This window comes from Mycteria americana, chromosome 1, assembly GCF_035582795.1.
Source record: "Mycteria americana isolate JAX WOST 10 ecotype Jacksonville Zoo and Gardens chromosome 1, USCA_MyAme_1.0, whole genome shotgun sequence".
Lineage (NCBI taxonomy): Eukaryota > Metazoa > Chordata > Aves > Ciconiiformes > Ciconiidae > Mycteria > Mycteria americana.
The window spans coordinates 180,134,663-180,153,956 of record NC_134365.1 but is presented as its reverse complement, the minus strand read 5'-3'; the positions used below and the strand labels follow the sequence as shown (position 1 = coordinate 180,153,956).

The 19,294-nt window shown below is 41.3% G+C and overlaps 1 protein-coding gene across 19 annotated transcripts in view; it reads left to right on the top strand.

The window, feature by feature from the left end:
- Positions 1–19,294, top strand: part of KLF12 (KLF transcription factor 12) — a 263,394-nt gene that overhangs the window by 189,710 nt on the left and 54,390 nt on the right. The gene's annotated exons all lie outside the window — the stretch shown is intronic.

Below are 19,294 nucleotides of genomic sequence, written 5' to 3'. Positions count from 1 at the left end.
AGTTTCATAATAAAAGTAAGAAGACAGCATGTTTAAGAGCAATTACACTTTGAAATTGCTAATGAGTAGTCAAATAGAGAAATCGTTCCTCAAGTCTACTCCTATCTCCAGTTTGCGGTTAATTGCATTACAACTGGTATATTTATATTAAAAATTTGCAGGATCTTATTACTCAAACATTATCAAAGTAGCAGCAGCAGCAACTTCTCTGTTAAAGCCAATATGAAGCTTTTAAGGTTTCCTTGGGTATGAAATTGAGATGATACGTTTATTGTTTAAAAATTCCTTAGAATTTTCTTTGATCTGATTGAAATTATCAGTGCAACTTCAGAAATTATTCTGAAGAGCCTACTATTCTTCCAAAATGTTGTGTTTCTAAAATAAATTTATATTTCAGATACAATTTTGAATGCAGGCTCCTTTAGCTGCAATTAGCAATAACATTCTATATAATCACCAATTATATTAGCTTCTATTCTACAGGAAGCATTTTCAAGAAGGAGGTTTATGTTGTCAATTTTTTGCCCTTTTTTTAATGTTGTGAATATTTTGCTCCAAAAATTGCTCATGAATTTACATGTGGAGTTTACGCATACTATAGCAATGAATATGAGATCCTACTAATGAGGCCCCCTGAACAACATGCATGGTTATATGTAGATGAAGATGGTGTAAGTCATCTCATGTACCAATTCTAAACCACTGAAAGTTTGTTGGCTCTGACTGGAGTGAGATGAGACTGAAATGTAAGATTTTGGTGAGGCAAATAGCTGCTAATAATAACAGAAACTTGGAAGAGAGATACAGGGTCTTCCATGTCTTTTTAAAATAAAGAACCAAATTGTTCAAGAAGGTCACATCTGTCAAACCTCGTTTAGGCCATGTGGACCTGTCTGTAGAGTGAAAGGTGGAAATGAGGCCAATGAGATGAATATTTAAGTCAGTGGATCGTTTGAAAGTATGAATTCTTATGGTGCACTTAAAACTGCTCACACTGCTAGGAGTGTTCCTCACAGCTGGTCTTGCTTTTTGGAGTACGACACTATTGCAGTTTATGAACAGTAACTGCTGGTCAGAAGTGAATTCTGCTACAACTAAATACAGCTATGTGAGTGTATATATTTCATTTGAATGAAATTTCATGTCTGCCCAGTTTTGGGATTTTTTTCAATTTTGTATTACTAAAGTTATCTTTTTCCACTAAATTTCAAGAAAGCTATTCTTCCATAAAATCACACTCAAAATTATGGTATTCTAGTTATGAAAGTACAGAAACATTCTTAGATATTTGATTTTCTTTGTGGTGGCGGGGGAACAGAGTGGATCACAAAGTGTTGAAGAAACATATTTTGTAGGCTCCTTTCCCTTTTTGTTATTGGGCTCATGAAATCTACTAAAAGCTATAAGTTTTACTTAAAAGCAATCCCACACAAATGTTCTGCATCTGCTGACCTCCGTGGATGGGCACAGGCTGGGACTGTTGCTCCAGTCTAACTGTCATACAGGTCTAACTGTTCTTTTCCTGTAAAATGTTAAGCATTTTGTCCATACTGCCTCCCCTGTTCCAGAAGTGCCCTGATCCACCATTTCACTGGTGATAAAGTGATATTGTGTGTGAGTTTCAGATGTTGGCGGGCACAACGTGCCTCTTTGTCCTTGGTGTCTCACAAACGGTACTGCTTTTGCTCTTGTGTAATTTACCCGTTCTTCTTTTTAACACCTCATTCCACAGGCTCGGCCAGATGGGAGATGTTTGGCAGCTGGAGGACCCAGATGCCAAATTCTGGAATATAGCTTTCCTGCATTGGCATGTGGGTTCGTGGCTGGCTTCTTGGCTTGCACCTCTGCTAGCTTCTTGGCTAGCTGTCTAGCTGGCCGCTGTAGCACTGCCTCTGGGGCTATGTTAGGGTCAAGCTGCTATGGAGTTGGATGACTTTCCTGATCTGAATTAACCCTTTTGGACACCATTTTCACCTTAGTTTGCTTTGACTCTCCTCTATTCAAAGACAAACGTTTGCACTGTTCTGTTTTATTCCTGCCATTTGTTAAGACTAACTCGAAGCAGTAGTTCTCATTTGTCACCAGTTCAAAAAGAAAATAAGTATTGCAGAGTACACTGTTTCACTTGTTAGGATTCCCATTCAGTCAGTAAGAATGTAAGGCCCAAGTCTGCACTTGCAATTCATCTCTGGAACCAAATTGTATTTACAGAGCACAGGCTTTAAAAAAAATGTATTTCTTATGTCCAAACTTTGCTTTCAACCATGAGTGCATCTAGCCTCTGTCGAACAGAAAAAAAATTCACATTTGGGGAGACAATCTGGATCATTTTTAAATAAAAAGGATAAAGAATAATGATGATGATAATAAATAGGACATTACTGGTAATAATTAAAAGTGCTGCCAGAAGAAAATGCTTGATCATCTCTTTGCCTGATTTGGAATGTTCTCATTACATATTTTAGTTTTACCTCAGGTTTTTGGTTGGGTTTTTTTTTTTTTTTTTCATAAATGAGGTAATGAAAAATTAATGCGTCTAGGATAGCCAAAGCATTTGAAGTTATTCCCTAATCTACGCCTTTTCCTCCATGCAGCTCAGTGCATGAACGCTACTTTCAGTGGGAAAAACTGCAAAATCAGGAGGTCACTAAGACTCCGGGTACTTGAAGTAAAGTACAGATTAGTCATACCTGCTATGAAATTTTCATTCCCTCACTCAGCTGTAGTGAGAGTATGTTGTGCTACACTGGAGGCAGTGGTATCTCTATTACACACTCACAAAACTTTTTTAACACTTGAGCAAATAGCACTTGTGCCTCACTTGAACACAAACTTCCACCTGTATGTTAAGGTTAAGCTTTGCAGGGTGATCTGAACTCTTGAGGAGAACCACCTGAATTCCCCATTATAATCACTGGAGAGAGTTGCATGTCTCAAGAGCAAGCAAAAAGGAGACCCTATTCATCTAGTTTAGGTGTATACTCCTCTTTGCTGACAGCCTAGGGAACATAAGTGCTTCCATAGGAATACAGCCCAGTTAGATTAGATAAGTCGTTATGGACTATATAGGGAACCAGTAGGAACTAAAAGCATCTGTTTCACTCAGAGTAGCCTTGCTTCCATGGATGCTCATACAGGAGACCCCAAGTCCTTATTGCTGGGTTATTCCTGGGATGGGGGAGATGCTGAATCAAGGACCTACAACCAAAGTCCCTCCTCCCCTGGGCAAATTACTTGACCATAAGGCTACAATACAAGAAGTTGCCAGTGCCACTGCCATCAACTCTGCCTGCCTTTTGTGAACTTCTTCACAAGACATAGGCAAAGTTCAGGACATTGCCCTGCCTTGTAGGTGGAAAATGGGCACCTGCCACAAAGAGCATGTGTGAACGTATGCCTTGTGGTAGGTGCCCAAAGAAGCTCCAGCTTAACAGTGAAGGACCTCATGAGTTTAGGGACATACTGGGTAGGACTGTTCATGGGACACTGGGTGGGAATGCAGTCATGGACCTAGGAAGGCTTTTGGGTGCCTGCCTCCCAAATTAGGGTTTCAGCATGCCAATTTCCACACTTCTTCACATATTTCACTTTGCAAACTATATTTTCTCCTTTCAAATGAACAAGCTTTCAGTGCTTTTTAATGTAGTAGAATTAAAGATGTTATTCCACTATCTAGAGTATTCCTTTTTCCCTGTTTACCTGTTTCTGCCCTTCTGCCTGTCAAAGGATGGATCTGGCTGTCCTTAATTTTTACATCTCAGCCACAATTTCTGCCCCATTAAAGAGATTCTTGTCACTTTCTGTATCCCAGTGGCTTTGGAAATCATACACAAGGTAGAGCAAATTCTCTTCTTTTTTTTTTTTTAAAGCAACTATGATTGTTGTCCCTTATGCATTCTTTTCAAGCAGAGAAACAATGTGTGCTAACTGTTAAGAAAGGAAAATAAACAACTGCAAAGATGTTTTTCCCTTCCCTTGCACCTCCAGTACATTCTGTAACCCAGTCACTGTAATTGTTTTTAAGCTTTTTTGAGCATGCATATTGTCAAGAGGTTGTGGTAAAACAAGTGTAAGTATTTCTCTTAAGGCCAGTGTGACTGCAAAGGATGAAAAAAGATGACAGAGCAAACAGAAAATCCCATGTTTTGTTTATCAACATCTTTTTTCGCTTGATGGCAGATACTTGGAGAGAGAATCTGTTTACTTCAATGGAAGACTAGCTTAGGGTTTGCTGATTCCCATGGCAAAAAGAAGGCATAGTTTCCAAATGCAAGCTATTCAGTGTGTGTGATGAGCTAAAGTCATTTGTGGATTTGTATGTTGCATTTTGACGTGATTAAATGTTTTAAGTCTATTGATTTCATGCTGGGGATTAATGATGCTGAATGAAAGAGCATCAAAGAATAAAACGTGTTTACATGCCCGATTAAAATACCTTAAAAAAGAGCCAGAGTACCTATTATTGGATAGGAATGAGATAAGAGCAGCGTAGGACCAGTCATGCATTCTGCATCGAAAGGCAAGTGAATTAACTTCTTAGGCATAGAAAGAAGAAGAGCAAAGATTTGATAAGGATTGACTGTACCTTTCTGAATGCTTAACACTTGTGTTTGACTCGTTATTTTGGAAGAGGGGATTAAAGAGGTTTCATTATCAGTTGCCACAGATCTGTTTTACTGAATCAATCAAAGCATGATGCTTAGCTGCTTGGGATTAATGAGACGATCTTTTAGCTGGAGAACTTGTTGGTAACGGCATGTTAATAAAGGACAAAGATATTCAGTACAACTGTGGACATGAGATACAGTAAAGATGGTGTTTGCTGCTTTGAATTTGCATAATACTTTTAGATCTGTTTGCCTTAGCATATTAACTCAAAAAAATATCGTTATCTTAAAATGTTCATAGTGCTAATTGGTTTGTATCTGCTCTCTGCAAATGTTCCTAATGGCTGTCTAGATTTGTGGGTCATATCTGGATTTGCAGTTAGGTGTCACGTTCTGTTTACCAAGATAATAGTAGATGAAGATGGAAAAGACCTATTTGCTCGTTAAAATCATCCTGTTGAAAGCATGATACAGGCTCTTCCAATAGTATTAAACTGTTAGTACCCTGATGTTAGCCAGAATGCCAGAGAGAGAATTTATTTGTGCTGTATCTGTGGAGAAGAATGCCTTAACGATCAAGTTAGCATGTGAAATACTTGATGCACGTGAAATATTCCCTACTGAGCTAGGGAGAAGTTTAAACGTGCAGTCTAATACAGCTGAGTAAATATCTGACGAGACCAGCTCATGCACACATTCGTTTTTTCTCTGCTGATGCTCTGATCCGGATTAGCATATGTGAGATGAATTCTGCAGTCTGATACAAACTACAATTTGCTTGTCTCAGAAGGGGTTGAATGATTATCCTGGGTTTGGGGCAGCGGAGGGGGGGTGTTTGGCAATGTGAGGTTATTTTTTTCCCCCACTTGCACTGCTTAATACAAGACCTGAAGCCCTTAGTTACAGAACAAAGTGTCTGAGCAGTAACGGAGCTTGTGCAAACCCAGGAGAAGAGTAATGACTGTTCCTTGCAAGCTTCCTGCCTCGGTGCAGGTGCAGGAATCAGGAGGGCCTGAATAATTCATAAGGTGCAAATTAGCCCCAGCTTGCTCCCACTGCTCGGATTTTGCTTCTGCTTACCTACCTAGTTGCTAGAAAGAACAGAAATAAAAGGAAGCTTGGGAAACGAGGGAGGGCAAGGCAAAAAGTGTTAGAGTTTAAAGGCCAAAGTCACGGAGACTGCTGAATACTGGGTGTGTTTGAAGGCTCAGTGCTTATTGAGGAATTGGACTGTGTGTTGATGATTCATAAAGTGTTTTCTCAGGAAGAAGTAAGCTCTGGGGACCCATTCCATTGCTCTTAGAGAGGGAAAAAACTTCCTTTTAAGAATTAGGTTTTCCCCACTTTTATTGTTATTGTTTCTAAAAATTATTGGTTTTAAAAAAACCTCTTAAAAGCTCATTTAAAGCCTATTAAGCTATTTGAGAGAGTATGCATTTATGGTGTCGCTGAACTCAAGGGTCCAGAGAAATTTTATGAGAAATTTTGGATGTTAAGACGGTTACTGCTTCGAGTAAACGTGGATTCCAAGAGCTTGTATGAAACTAGTTATATCTGGAAGTGCAATGTGTAATTAGCTTGTATTTTTATCATTTAAAAGGCAGCATTCATCTGTTTTAAATACTGTTAGTGATGGTTACTTTTTCTATTGGGGTTACTTAGCTGCTTTTCTGCCCAGAAGAATGAAATGAGAGGCGAGTGGTGCTTCATCCTTCTGCTGCACAATACTGCAGCTCACCCAAACACCAAGTAAAAGGTTTTGCTGAGCACTGTTGTTGTGGGAGAAGGGAATTCCCGACACAGATCTTTGAACAGTTTGTGCGTCGCCGCGCAGTACAGGTCTGAAAAAGGCAGATTGTTTCTGCCGCGTACCTGAATATCCCTGTGACATCCCTCATGTGGGAGATGGAAACATCCGACATCCCCAGCAGGAGCAGGAACAAGGTAGTTAGTTCTCCCTATGGGCAGGTGTTTGTATGGAGAAGAACTCTCCTAATGTTTTTGCTGCGCTGAATATGAAAAGAACAGCAGAAAAAAAGCTTCTATTTAGTGGTTTGGGGGGGTTTTTTGGTTTTTTTTGCGTTTTTTTTTCCGATGTATACCCCTTCTTTCTCCATTCCCTTCTACCCCACCCCCTCTTGGCTCCCGCGCGCAGCAGCTAGGTCACGTTGCCATCATCTGTTTTTGTATTTCCCTCATTTGGGTGGCTGGAATAGGAGCTGGCTCTCATTTCTAGCCTATTCTGTCATTTCCGCTAGGCCCCAGCTTGGGCGAGCGCCAAGACCAACAGGTGATCCTTGTAGCTGCAAAGCAGCAGGAAGGAGGCTGTGCCTGTAGGAGACAGTGCACCAGAGGGGCTGCCTGGCCCCGCTCCATCTTTCTGTATAATTAACGCCCCCCTCCCCAACCCCTCGTACGGAGCAGAAAATCTGTGCAGAACAGCTCAGCTGCGGCAGCCGTCGTAGGGAAAATGTTAATAAAGAGTCCTGGAAAAATAGCGGCTGTGCGAGCGCAGAGGTGCGCTTCGTCTTAGAGAGAAACCGTGGTTGGTCCTTTATAGGAACAGGGGCAAAATTGTATTAGCTGCTGAAAAGTAATATGCACTCTGTCAACCACTGCAGGAAAATAAGCATTTCAGTAAATTTTGGTGCTATGCTCATGGGCTTTCGTATTTGTATAGGAACTAGTTTGGAATGAGGTGCTAATTCAGTTAAGCTTTTCTCTACAAGAAGTAGCTTGTGAAGTCACGTGGAAATTATTTGGACAGAGAGTTAGCCCTGGTCAGGAAGGGCCATCTCGAGCTGTAGAGCTGGGGCAGCCAGTGCCGGAGCCATGCAGGCTCTGCATTCTCTGGGCGTCTGCGCCAGGGAGGCATGACTGTGCGGGGCTTTGCAGGAGTAATTTTTAGAACACATGAAAAACTTCCAGGAATCCTCCAGACAGCCTCAAAGAACTATTTTTTTCAGAGGAAACTCCTAAAGGATTTTTTTTTTTTTTTAATGAAAACAAAGTTATATTTAGGAGATGACAGTGGCTTAACAAAACCAGTTTCAAAACATATCTCCAAGGCTTAGGTTAACCCCTTGGCATATACCATAATGTGAGATAACATGTCCCTGGAAACCCTAACTGCATGTTTGTATTTGTGAGGCAGGCTGATGTTTGAAGATAGACACTTGGTAGCCTTAATCCTCTGCAAAATAGATGATATCTCAAATCCTTTCTGCTTGGTACACATGGAAGCCAAATTACGTCTCCTGCCTGTGGAGTCGGTGCTAGTGGTTTGAAAGCTGAAGGTTGTGTATAGACAAGGTATAAATGTTCTGTATGCACTTCTGTAGGGAGCTGGGCTCTCTCTCAATGCGCCACAGCACATCTCCGCAGCAAGGGTAGGCTGCTGAGAGAAATGAACTGGGAAGCCTGGACCAGCTCCGCCAGTGAAAATGAGGTATTGCGGCAGATCTGCACGACAGCAAGCATTCGCCCTGCCTGACCATTCCTGCTATACACAAACCAGAAGCACAAACAGCAATGAGAGTAAGCTCGGTTATGAAACATCAACGTATTTAGTGATGCTTCTGGCAGCTAGCCGTCTGTGATCCTTTTAACTAAGCCAGCAATCGTTCCTCTGTGCATTGTTCAGGTTGTCAGCCATCTGAAGGGGGAGGAAGCACCCTAGCAGGGACATGGTGCATCTCAGGGGTACATCACGTGTGTGGAAATCTAAAGGTGATCCAAGACCTGAACTGGCAGCAGATTGTTCATGAGTACACACTTTACTTCCCTTGGACATCTCTCCCCATGCTAAATGGAGCACCAATGGACACTAGAAATTCAATTTTTTTTTTCCCTTGTGCCCCTTCCTTACTCAGTGCTGGTTTACTGCCTTTGCCCCTTTCCAAAACCTCTGGTATATGAGGCTATTAGCAGGGAGTGAGGTGTTTCCATCAAAACATTTTGAATTTCTCTCTTCTCTCCTCCGTATCTTGTGAGACCATCCTAATCCCTACATTTGCAGTGGGTCCTGGACAAACCTGAATAGTCCCTCTTGCTTCCCTTTGGGTTAAGGGGCTACTGGGAATCATTTCTTTCTCAGATGCTCACCACTGACTCCAGTGACCTCTATAAACCCCCACAGGCATGGCAGGGTGAAGCAGAAGCTTTTATGTGGAGGGTGCTCAGGGAGCGTAGTGACTCCATTTCATCAGGAGGCAGCAGTACCAGTTGGAGAGGCTGGAGAGCAAGCAGGAACACTTCCTGCCTGCATTTCTGCATTTGGCTCAGTGCAGCCCGGTCTTGGGCAAAACCCCTCCGAAAAGTACTGCAGGCAGGAGAAAAGCATCCTTCGGTGGCCCCCAGAAAGTCAAGTTTTCCAGTGCCTTTGGCAGACAGCCTGGAGCAGATCCATTCCTTACGCCAGCCCTGTGGAGCACCACCCCTCGCGGTTCTCCCTCCCGCTGCAGCACATACCTTACTATTATTATTAGTCCGGAGGCGCCAACAGCGTGCTTTGTTCTGGACGGTATGCGGTTGCCCAGAGAGCAGGGACCTGCATGGCAATTGTTTTTGTACTGGTAGATGGATTTGGTAATGAGCGCTGTAGTTTTTCCTGGTCTTTATTTTTTTTAATGCACCTTCCTCTCTTCTGCCTCCCCCCCCCGCCCCGGGCTGTCCCCAGTGCAATCAGCAGGTGAAGGATGCTGTAATCCCTCTGGCAGAGGAGAGGGAAATGCTGTCGGGGCACGGAGGTGCGTTGGAGCGGCAGGCTCACAAGGCATCGTAGCAGTTCAGTGGGAGTAGATGAGCTATACCAAGTGGACTGTGTGGTTCCCTGAACAGCATTCCCTAAAAATCAAATGAAGAGTCAGCAAGAGAAACAAGTCGGACGCAAGTTCTTCTGACTTGCACTGCGAGTGCGCGGAGTCCCATGGTGTGGTTTGTTGGTGCATTATGGAGTGTTTAGAGAAGCGAGCTGCTCCTGTGCATTCGGCCTGGTGCATCTTGGCCCGAAGTCACGGACTTTATCATGCTATCATTGTGAAATCAGTGAAAGCTTCAAAATCTGTGGCTGCTGTTTGTTGAACCGTAAATCCTTAATAGTCATACTTACTTTGGAACTGACAAAACTTTCAAATATATCTTCTTTCAGGCTGCAAAACCTAAGCAAAAAAAGATGTGGATTAGCATGCGAGAAAACGGCACTTTTGGAAAAAACACTGGATTTGGAAAACGTGCTAACAAAATGACCAGTCACGGGGATTCCTCTGAACTCAGGGTGGAATAAGAACAGGCAGCGTGCACTGAACCTCACGTCCCCTAGATCAGTAACTGTTTAATGTTATTCCTGTAACCCGTATACTTCCTCTTGTTACACCACCTCCTCCTGTTTTTCCACCCTGTGTAGTTCTACTGTTTCACCGAGTATTAGCTCACTGCGGCACATAGTTTGTCTTTTTAACTACTTTCTGAAGTACCTAGTGCTCTTTTGGGTGCCATAGGAGTAATAATAATAATTTGCCAGGTGTACTGTGTCAAGTTGTTGTTGTATTGTTTGTTGTGCAGACACAAAGTAAGGGTGACTGCTGAATGTTGATAACTCAGCTGTAAGGGAAACCTCTAACACAGGAAGGGAAATGGTCTGGGTTATTTATGAATACACTCAGAAACAATGTCTGCCTTCCAGTATACCCGCACTTTTTTAGGATAGCACATTTTCCTTGGATGCAGCATTGCCAAAGGTCAATAATAATCAGGGCTAAATTGCTTACAGCGCAAAGGTAATGAAACGCTCTCATTACACCGGTCATCATTTTCATTGTTAATTCAATGTTGTTTAACTTTTCACTGGTTTCTCCGTTACGACTGTGGCAGTGAGACAGCCAGGCTGAGCCATCTGCTTGCTGGTGCTTGAAAGGTGCAAAAAGGCACCGCAAAGAAAATTGATTGACTGCAGTTGACAGTTTTAGGGAGAGACCTTACTTGAACCAGCAGTAACTGGAGGGAAGTGTAAACTGGCTTTAATTCTGTAGCAGACCTCTGAATATTAAGGATGTACACAGCAGTTGGGAGGACACATTCAGAGTCCGGTCATGTTCGGGATCACATCCCCTCAGCTTTCTTGTTGTCGCTGTGGTTGTTTGCAGCCAAAGGGAATTCTCTAGCTTTTGGACTTAATGTTAGATATGTAATTGGGTGGAGAATTAATGTAAACTTAAAATAATTCAGTTTCACAGTCATTATGCTCCTTAGCTTTAAATTATTTAGCTTTTTGTCTCCGGTATCTCCCAAAAGCCCTGCCATTACCGATCGTCTGACTCTCTTTATTAGCTTATATTTTTCCCTAAAAGCAAGGCCTCATGTACAGTGTAATTATCCAGCAGCGCCGATTAACTGCATAATTCTCTTTTCTGTAAAACTGCTGTGTAAATTACTTTTCATTTCACAAAAATGACTCGTCAGGCAATTTTGTTGAGGGTTCTTTGTTGGGGTTTTTTTTTTTAGGTTCCCCTTTCCCAGCCACCCTCTCCATCACTGTGTCATGGTAATATCATTAAACACTGTTGTGTATGATCTTGGTGCAAGCACTAAGCCCTACAATGATTTCAATGGAGAAAATTAAAGTGGTTTCCATGGTATTGTTACTTCTACCACCAGACCCGATGAGCAAAAGTTGCTAAGATATCCTGCTCTTAGGGTAGGGATGTTTTTAGAGAAAATTGTCTTAACAACAAGATCAAGGAGAGTTGTTCGGTTGAGCTAGCTGTTGAAATCTCCGCCACTTCTTAATCTTTCAGACTGCCTGTTGCTGCTTCCAGTATGCTTCAGTCGCCTCAGCAGCCTACATGTCCTATTCGGTTTTTGCTGTTGTCCCTTCCCCATTTGCCTTGGCAATGGCTCCTCACCCTTCCTCCACCAAGACTGAGAAGCCCACCCACCACCTTCCCATGCCCTTAGATATTTCTTCATGCTCCCTACACCTGCTTCCTGGGCTAGATGATACTGAGAAGATGGCATGTCCTTGTGGGACTATAAAATACTCTTGAACAGGAGAAGGTACTATGCTCATCAGCTTGTCATCTGGATTCGGGCTGAACAAAACAAGGGACAACGTACAGCGAAGAGCCCTGCCTTGTTGGACTGGTGGATAGCCTGGATGTTGCAAATTGAACCTTTCCTTTCTGATGAGCGCGATTCCTTGGGTCTGCCATTTTTAAAGCTGTCATTTGTTGCATGTGCCATGCAATGTGGAGTTTGGAGGTCATCCCAGTCTCATATGGGAGTCCTTCACTAAAGCTGGCATTTGGTGTCAGAAGGGCATGTTTCATGTGCGTGTGTGTAGAAACAACTGACCAAAGTCTAAAATCCTTCCTACTGAGTCAGTCCAAGCAGATCCAGTAACCTGGCTAGTGTTTACCAAAAGAGCAGAAAAACGGGGTTGGTATAGAGTGATTCTTCCTCTGGAACACCTACGTCCCCTCCCTCTATCCATCTTCTACTTTATAGCTTCAGAAAATCAGTATTTTATGCACCTTCAGCCTCTGAGGCTATTTCTTGACCCTAACGTTTAATATCCGTATATGGCCCTGCCCTTTGTGAACTTGTCTAATCCTCCTTTGAGCCCATTTATTCTCTTGGCCTCTGCAGTATGCAGTGGCAAAGAGTTCCAAGTATGCGTTACATGAAAAAAAAAAGTTCTTCCCCCTGTTCATTTTAAGCCTCCAGTTCTTAGAAAAAATAGTGAATAATCACTTCCTATCGTTACATTCTTGGCTGTGCAGAGCTCTGCTATCTCCCCTCAGTTATCTCACAAAGTTGGCATTCCCAGGGTAACGTGGTTGTGGGCCAGCTGTCAAAGATGTGGCTGAAATAATTTTCACAGGGCGAGTTTTCACTCTGTGCTCTCTTCTTGAGACCAAATTAATCCTAGATCTGCCATCATTCGAATCTGTTGCTAAGAACAGGATAAATTAAAGAAACATGCTTCCTGTGAACTATCACTCTTTACGTTCAGAACATCACTACAAATAATTTCTTGCGGCACAAATAGTTGCAAAGTGTAAAACTGCTGAAATGTCAGTCGTTTAGCTGTTCTCACCATTTGCTTCTAATGAGTTGGAGGCTTGTTCAACCCTCTGGTTTTTTAAGTATGACAAAATGATGCTTGTTGCTGTTCTGCTGCTTGAGCTATTGGCATATCCCTGTAGAGCTCCTCATTTCTGCAGTGCCAGGAAGAACTAGGATTACTGTACCAATTGTTCTAATTATTTCCAAATTTCTCTCTCTAGCTTGTATTTCTGGAGCTAATTTGTTGCCTTTTTACATTGTTTTATGTCTTTTTTTTGTTTAATCCCATGCACCTGCACTTTTAGACTCTATGTCCTTTCGCTAATGTTCTGTGTGCTGCTGTGAGTTACAGCAATGAGCAAAGGGACTCAGACGAATAAGTATCTTTTACAATTAAAAAAAAAGTTGATTTAATGTGTCTAAAAATGCAAATGTATATTTTGCATTATGTATTTTCCTGAGTTTTAGACTTTAACCACTTGTGTTAAAAATTACCCTGATACAGTTATTTCCCTGGTTCTTCTAGTCTCAGTGACCTTAACAACCAGTGTTTTTGTTGACACATGGCTTGGCAAATAAAGGCTGAAATAGTAAATGGACTATCCTCTTTGATGTGTTTCATAACTGTTTTCCATCACGCATTTGCAATACTGTTTTTAAATGTTTAATTATACTCAAAGTCATTAGAAATCTATTACATATGTCTGACTTTGAAGGGAGAGAAGTAACCACTTCAATACACTCCTCTCCCTGCCCCCAATTCCACTGCAACATTGTGACTGATAATATTTTCTCCTATTAATTAGTTTTATTATCACAGCATAGAGATCCCTGTCTTCAAATCTCCATAGGCCTTCGACTAGAGTGGCTGTCGATACTGAGGACAGATTTTTGTGGGGCGTTAGGGGACATTATTGTTCAGAGCACCGTAAACCCTGTGTTTTCCCCTACCTTGTTTCAGTACACCTCTGTACTGCATAAGGGATTTGCATCAGTATGTATACTAAAGAGTTGCTTTCCATTAGCAGTCCCTTCCTTATAATTGGGAGAAAAAGACACAAACGTGTTGCTTTGCAGCAAGGATCTCCTTAATTGTAACAGAGGTGGGGCTGTAAACCATGCTAAGTCATAAAGGTCACAGCTTCTGTGAAAAGTTTCTCTATTAATAGTCTATAAGTATTTTGTTTCTGCCAAGCTAGAGCTTAGAACCAAATTAGTCCGTCATTACAAGTCTCATACATTAAAGTCAAGGGTGTATCAGCGTGCCCTGTGTTGCCTCCAGACACCCTCCGTGGTCCCTCGCTCAGACTGCATTTTCATAAATGTACACATATGGCAAATATGAGTAGACAAATGACTAAGCAATTTGTTGGGCAATCAAACAACTTGTAAAACAGATTAGTCTTTTTTTTCTTTCCTTTTTCTCTGCTCTTAAATACATTTCGCAAACCACCACCTTTTTTTATCAGCTGTGTGGAAGTAGTTGCCTTGATTTCTCAGTGTCACCTGTTGCCTTCAGTGTAACAGCTAAAGATATTACCATGGATAAATAAATATTCAGTGTTTCTCTTAGTATCACTTCTTTCACCAGTAAAGTGGGTAGGTAAAGTTCATTCTACATTTAATAGAGAGAGGTGGACATCTCCATCCCAATTGAAAACATATATGTCTAAGATACATGAGGCAAATTATCCCAAGAATTGCCAGTTTCTCCCTATATCTGTCTTTCCTTTGTCCATCAAAGGAGTCTAAGCAAACCAGTTAACTAAGTTAGAACAGAGAAAGAGAAGTTTTGAAGAGGACATAACAAATGTAGAGGAGATGTAAGGTAAAAATACCATCTTGGAGAAAAAATCCTTCTTTGAAAATTAGTATGTGAGTTCTAATCCTGAATGCCATAAAACAAGCACCCAGTGAAAGCCGGGAAAGTGGAGTTTGAAGGATGAGTTATCTGGAATCAGATACACCTTTGTGTTGAGTAGGTATACGGGACTGTGACTCAGGATTTCTTACCTTACCATATACCACCCCTTTTATCTTAGATTTCTTATGCCCTGACTTTTAAGGATGCCCCAATCACCTATATTTTCCATTCTAGGTAATAACTATTGTAAAAAAAAGAAAAAAAAAAGAGCAGTTAATTACTCTGTATGTCATTCCTTTGTCTGAAAAATGGTGGTAACATTGTCCATCAGCCTCACTTGGGTATTGAGAGAATAAATTCATAAATCTGAACTCTGTTCAGATATGATGTTGATTCTCATAGTAAAATGAGTTATAGATAAACCTGATAATAATTGAGAAGAAAGGGAAGAGGAAGGTTTACTGCTTCATTTGCTCTCTTTTTGCTCCCTCTAGTAGCATGAAAATGAATTGTTCATTACAGTAGTCCTAAGGGTGAGACCACTGGTGACTCCTCATAAATTGTGCTGGGCCCTCGAGATACAGTTTTTAAAGTGGCCATAGTTCACATGTCATTTCTGAATCGTAATTGTGTTAGAACCAAAAGTAAAGATTTTGATCCCAGTGGTGCAAGTGCACTTGTGCAAGCAACCCTTTGCACCTTCAGGGAACATCTTTAGCTTCTGTGGGGTCCCACGTGGACACAGGTTCAGCCATCTGGATCCAATTGGGGGATTTAACATTTAGATCCTCCAATTTCAGGTTTTTGCCCTAAGGCACACCACAAAACACAGAACTACGTATGTCAGTGTTGGGTAGTTGGGGCTTTCTCCTTAAAAAACATTGGGATAGTGTAAGTGTGGTCTTCTAGGAAACACTTTATGTCTGAGATGCTTCAGTTGTGATGTGACAAGGAAGTTAAGTTTAGGAGTGTATGTGGGTGGAAGTCTTCATTTGTTGACTTAGTGTTCGAGTCCTTTAGCAATGATGTGACTGGTGATACTAGTTGCTTTTCCAAAAGTAGCAGGGATAACTATTGCATAGATGAATGGGCAAATCTAATGGGCAGAGTCCAGTCCCCATTCCTAGCTATGGCTACTTGGCTACTTGTCTTGTGTGGGTACTGATGTTCAGCTGAGTGCTGGTGAATTACGCCGGGGAAGGCAGTGGCACATGTTAGCTCCCTAACCTGCTTCTCCATAGGGTTAGAGACACCTATGGCTTAGGATGGAGAGGGAAGAAAGCAAAACTGCTGCCTTTATTGGACACCTGTGGTTACATCATTTCAGGTGTATGGTAAAACCGCACTGTGAGAAATGTCATATAATGATCATGTAATTAGTGGTGGTGGTCAAGTAGTAACAGGCCTGCTCTGTATTCAGACTTCTTAAAATCGTCTCATCTTGCAGTAGAGTGAGTCAGAAGTGAATTGAGAAGTTAAACTTGGTATTTTTTGTTTCTTACATGTTTATATGTTTCTTACGGTACTTTATGTCAGTCTGCTAGTCTTAAATCCTTGTTTCTCAGAATCCTTGTTTCTCTTGTTTCTATGCTTCTCATAGAAAAGTGCATTTCCTGACTGCAACCAGAGAAAGGTGAGGATGAAGATATCTATTGGAGTTTTCTGTATTTTTATAGCCTTTATCATTCCACAAGACCATGCGTATGCCTCACAGCAAGGCAGCTAGGTCCATGCTTCTTAACTTCAGCTTCACCAGCCTTAGGATATTTGAGGCCTCAAAATGGCATGTAGGGGACTGAACTGTGTGGGTTTTATGCAGAAAAAAGAAGTCCATCAGTTGTGAAGATAGCACAAATATAACCCTAGGATACAACGCTAATGTGTTTATGTGCTAGAGCACCACATTAAGTACCCCTCAGCAGTAACTATTCCAAAAGGCAATTTCCTGAGTGGTCTCCGATGTCCCTATGCATCCTTACCAGTAGAAGTAAAACCATGACAACATGTGTATGTGGGAATCCTCAAAATGCTGACAGTAAATGTGAACTTAAAGTCTAATAGCTTGGGTTTGAAAACACATTTATGGGAAACTGCACAGAGGGGACTGATCCAGCTGAACTGGAATTGTTTGCCCAGATAGAATTGCTTGTGTGCATGAGGGCTCACAAAATCAGCCTCTAATTGCAACAGTTTACAGATGTTAAGGAATTATGCATGCATGGACTTTTAGAAATCTCTGTTTAAGGTATTTCTGTATTTCCATTTGATTCACATGAATGCCAGAGATGTGATCACGTCAAAGAGTGTTTGAGAAACGCTGGAGTTGGAGGAGGTATGGTACCCTACCTAATACCCATTATGGGGGAAGCCACTAGCAACAGGATTGGGGAAGGACATATGTAGAAAAATACAGAGACTTGCCAGTACTGGTGGCTGAGTGGCAAAACTAAATGCAAATATTAGGAGAAAGGAAAGAGGAAAGGAGTTCAGACAAGGTGTTTTAGCTTGAGCAATAGCTTTCCTTATGTGTTAAGTTTTACAACACATAAAGTAGGCTCAGCTCATCTAATAAACTCCACCAGCATAGTGTCAGTACACTGTGCCCAAAGAGAAAGATTTGTAAAATTGTTCAGTGCTTTAAAGCCATATTCTTTAGGTAGACTTTTTTCCCGGTTCAAAGTCATTATGAAATGGCACCTTTTTGTTCTGTTTCTTCTGTGTGTCTTTCTTTTCTCTGTCCTTTGCCCCCTTCCTTTCTATCTGAGGGGCTGTCGTTAGACGAAAAGAAGCACTATTTTTCTAACATTTCTCCAGGTGACTGATAGGGGAAGGGGGAGGGGAAAAATATTCCTTTCTTTTTTTTCCACTTCAGGCCTCAATTATTCTGTATGCTTTGAAGAACCATATAGCTTAACTGCAGGAATGGCCTGATTTCTTCTAGTGAAAATGCCTTCCAGTCATCTTCCCCCAGCTGTGCAGCTTGGAGCACTGAAGTCTTTATTTTGGGGGAAGAGAAGGAAGTATAGAATTATTTGGAGGGTTAAGGAACAAAGACCAAGAAACTAAGGAAGGAGAAAACTAAAAGGTAAAGTAGGCTGCTGCCATCTAGAGTCGAGACTTAACATTGATTGTGTTTTCAAGAGTGGCATTCAGTTAATGTATATGTGAAAACAATAGTAGAGGAAAACCCCTCAGAGCAATAGAATTGCTTTCGTTGCTTTTCATTTCAGTGGGAATAATGGGAACTTCTAACAGTATTTTGGATTTTTAGTAAGGGCTTTTTTGTGTACAGGTAATCTAGGTATATTCATTCTGATTAAAGTTTTCTAATCATATACAAAAATTGAGGAATAACATAGGGCTAAAAGGAGGACAACAATTTGCAAGTAAGTACATGTTTAGAGGAAGCAACAAAAAGTTGCAGCCAAGCTGGATACAGATAACTGAGACTGAAAACATTCCCTTCAGTGTTGTACTCAGTACGATGCAATTTTCATTCATATCTGTGATATAGCTAGGGTATGCTGTAATATTAAGCAGCAAGACGTAGGTTTTATTTTTTTCATATTTAAAAAAAAAATTATTTTATAATACAATGTTGTTAAATCCCAAACTTTACCTGACAGTCAAGTTGTAGAGGGGTTTTGAGCTTTCTTTAAAATACTAATTTGGAGCGCAAACTGTGTAACATGAAGATCAATGTGAAAAAGTATGTGTGTAGAAGCTAACCAAGCTGGTTAGAAGCTGAGCTTTCTCTCCAGAGAGAAAGAGGGAAAACAGATTGCTCGGTTTTCATGAGTTCGAACCCTGGAGAGATTTAGAAGGACAACAAACTACTAGTTGAATAAAAATATGTTTCATTTTAAAAATTCTCCATTTTTAAACCATAAGAGGGTAACTTTTTAAGGTAGCTTCCAAATGTGAATAAGTCACTCTGGCATCCTACTTTGGTTTTAGACTTTAAAAATTAAGTACATTTTTGGAGTGACATGGCATCTCCTTAACTTTCTGACCAACTTAAAATTTGACCTGAATTTTAAACCCTTCTATGCCATTTCTTGGCTGTATTCCTGCAAGCAGTTGCACTGAAAGCAAATTGGATTTAGAAGAGTACATGAATTGTGTGCTCAGAATTGTGGTCTGTATTAGGACTTGTTAACTGACAAGCATCTTTTTGTTTGTTTTTGCTTGATATGAAAAGTCTGGCCAATATTTTCCAAGTTGATTGCATTCTTTGCAAGGGCTTGCAGAGTATCCTGGGAGTACAGACAGAAAAGCAACCTGTGTATAGAAGGGCATATACAGAGGGGCTATTCCCACTGCTGTGTGGCAGGGCTTTTCTCATCTCCCTTGTCTTCTTGCCCTCAGATATTTCTCCAGCCCCAGCCTCTCAGCCTTTTGTGTAACACCGAACTGGGAAGTTAGCACTCAGACCAGGTGGTAGCATACTGGGGAGGACTGGGAGCAGGGCAGGCAGGTGAAGAAGATCCAGTGCAGAGTTGATTGGAATAAGGCTGTGACTTTTGACTTACAAATCACAAATAAGACCTGCTTGTTTGTTTGTTTGTTTTACAGGTTTTGTCCCCTTCTAATTACAATTAGAAACCCGAATTAGTGACCTTAGTCTGGATGACTTGAAGGCTTGTAGCACCGTGAACTGGGACAGCGGCAGACACCTTTTGTCCTGTGTCACATTTGGTGCCCTCACTTGCCTGGTCCTCCTTTGCTGCTCCCTCTGCTCTTGGTTGTCCAGTTTCAC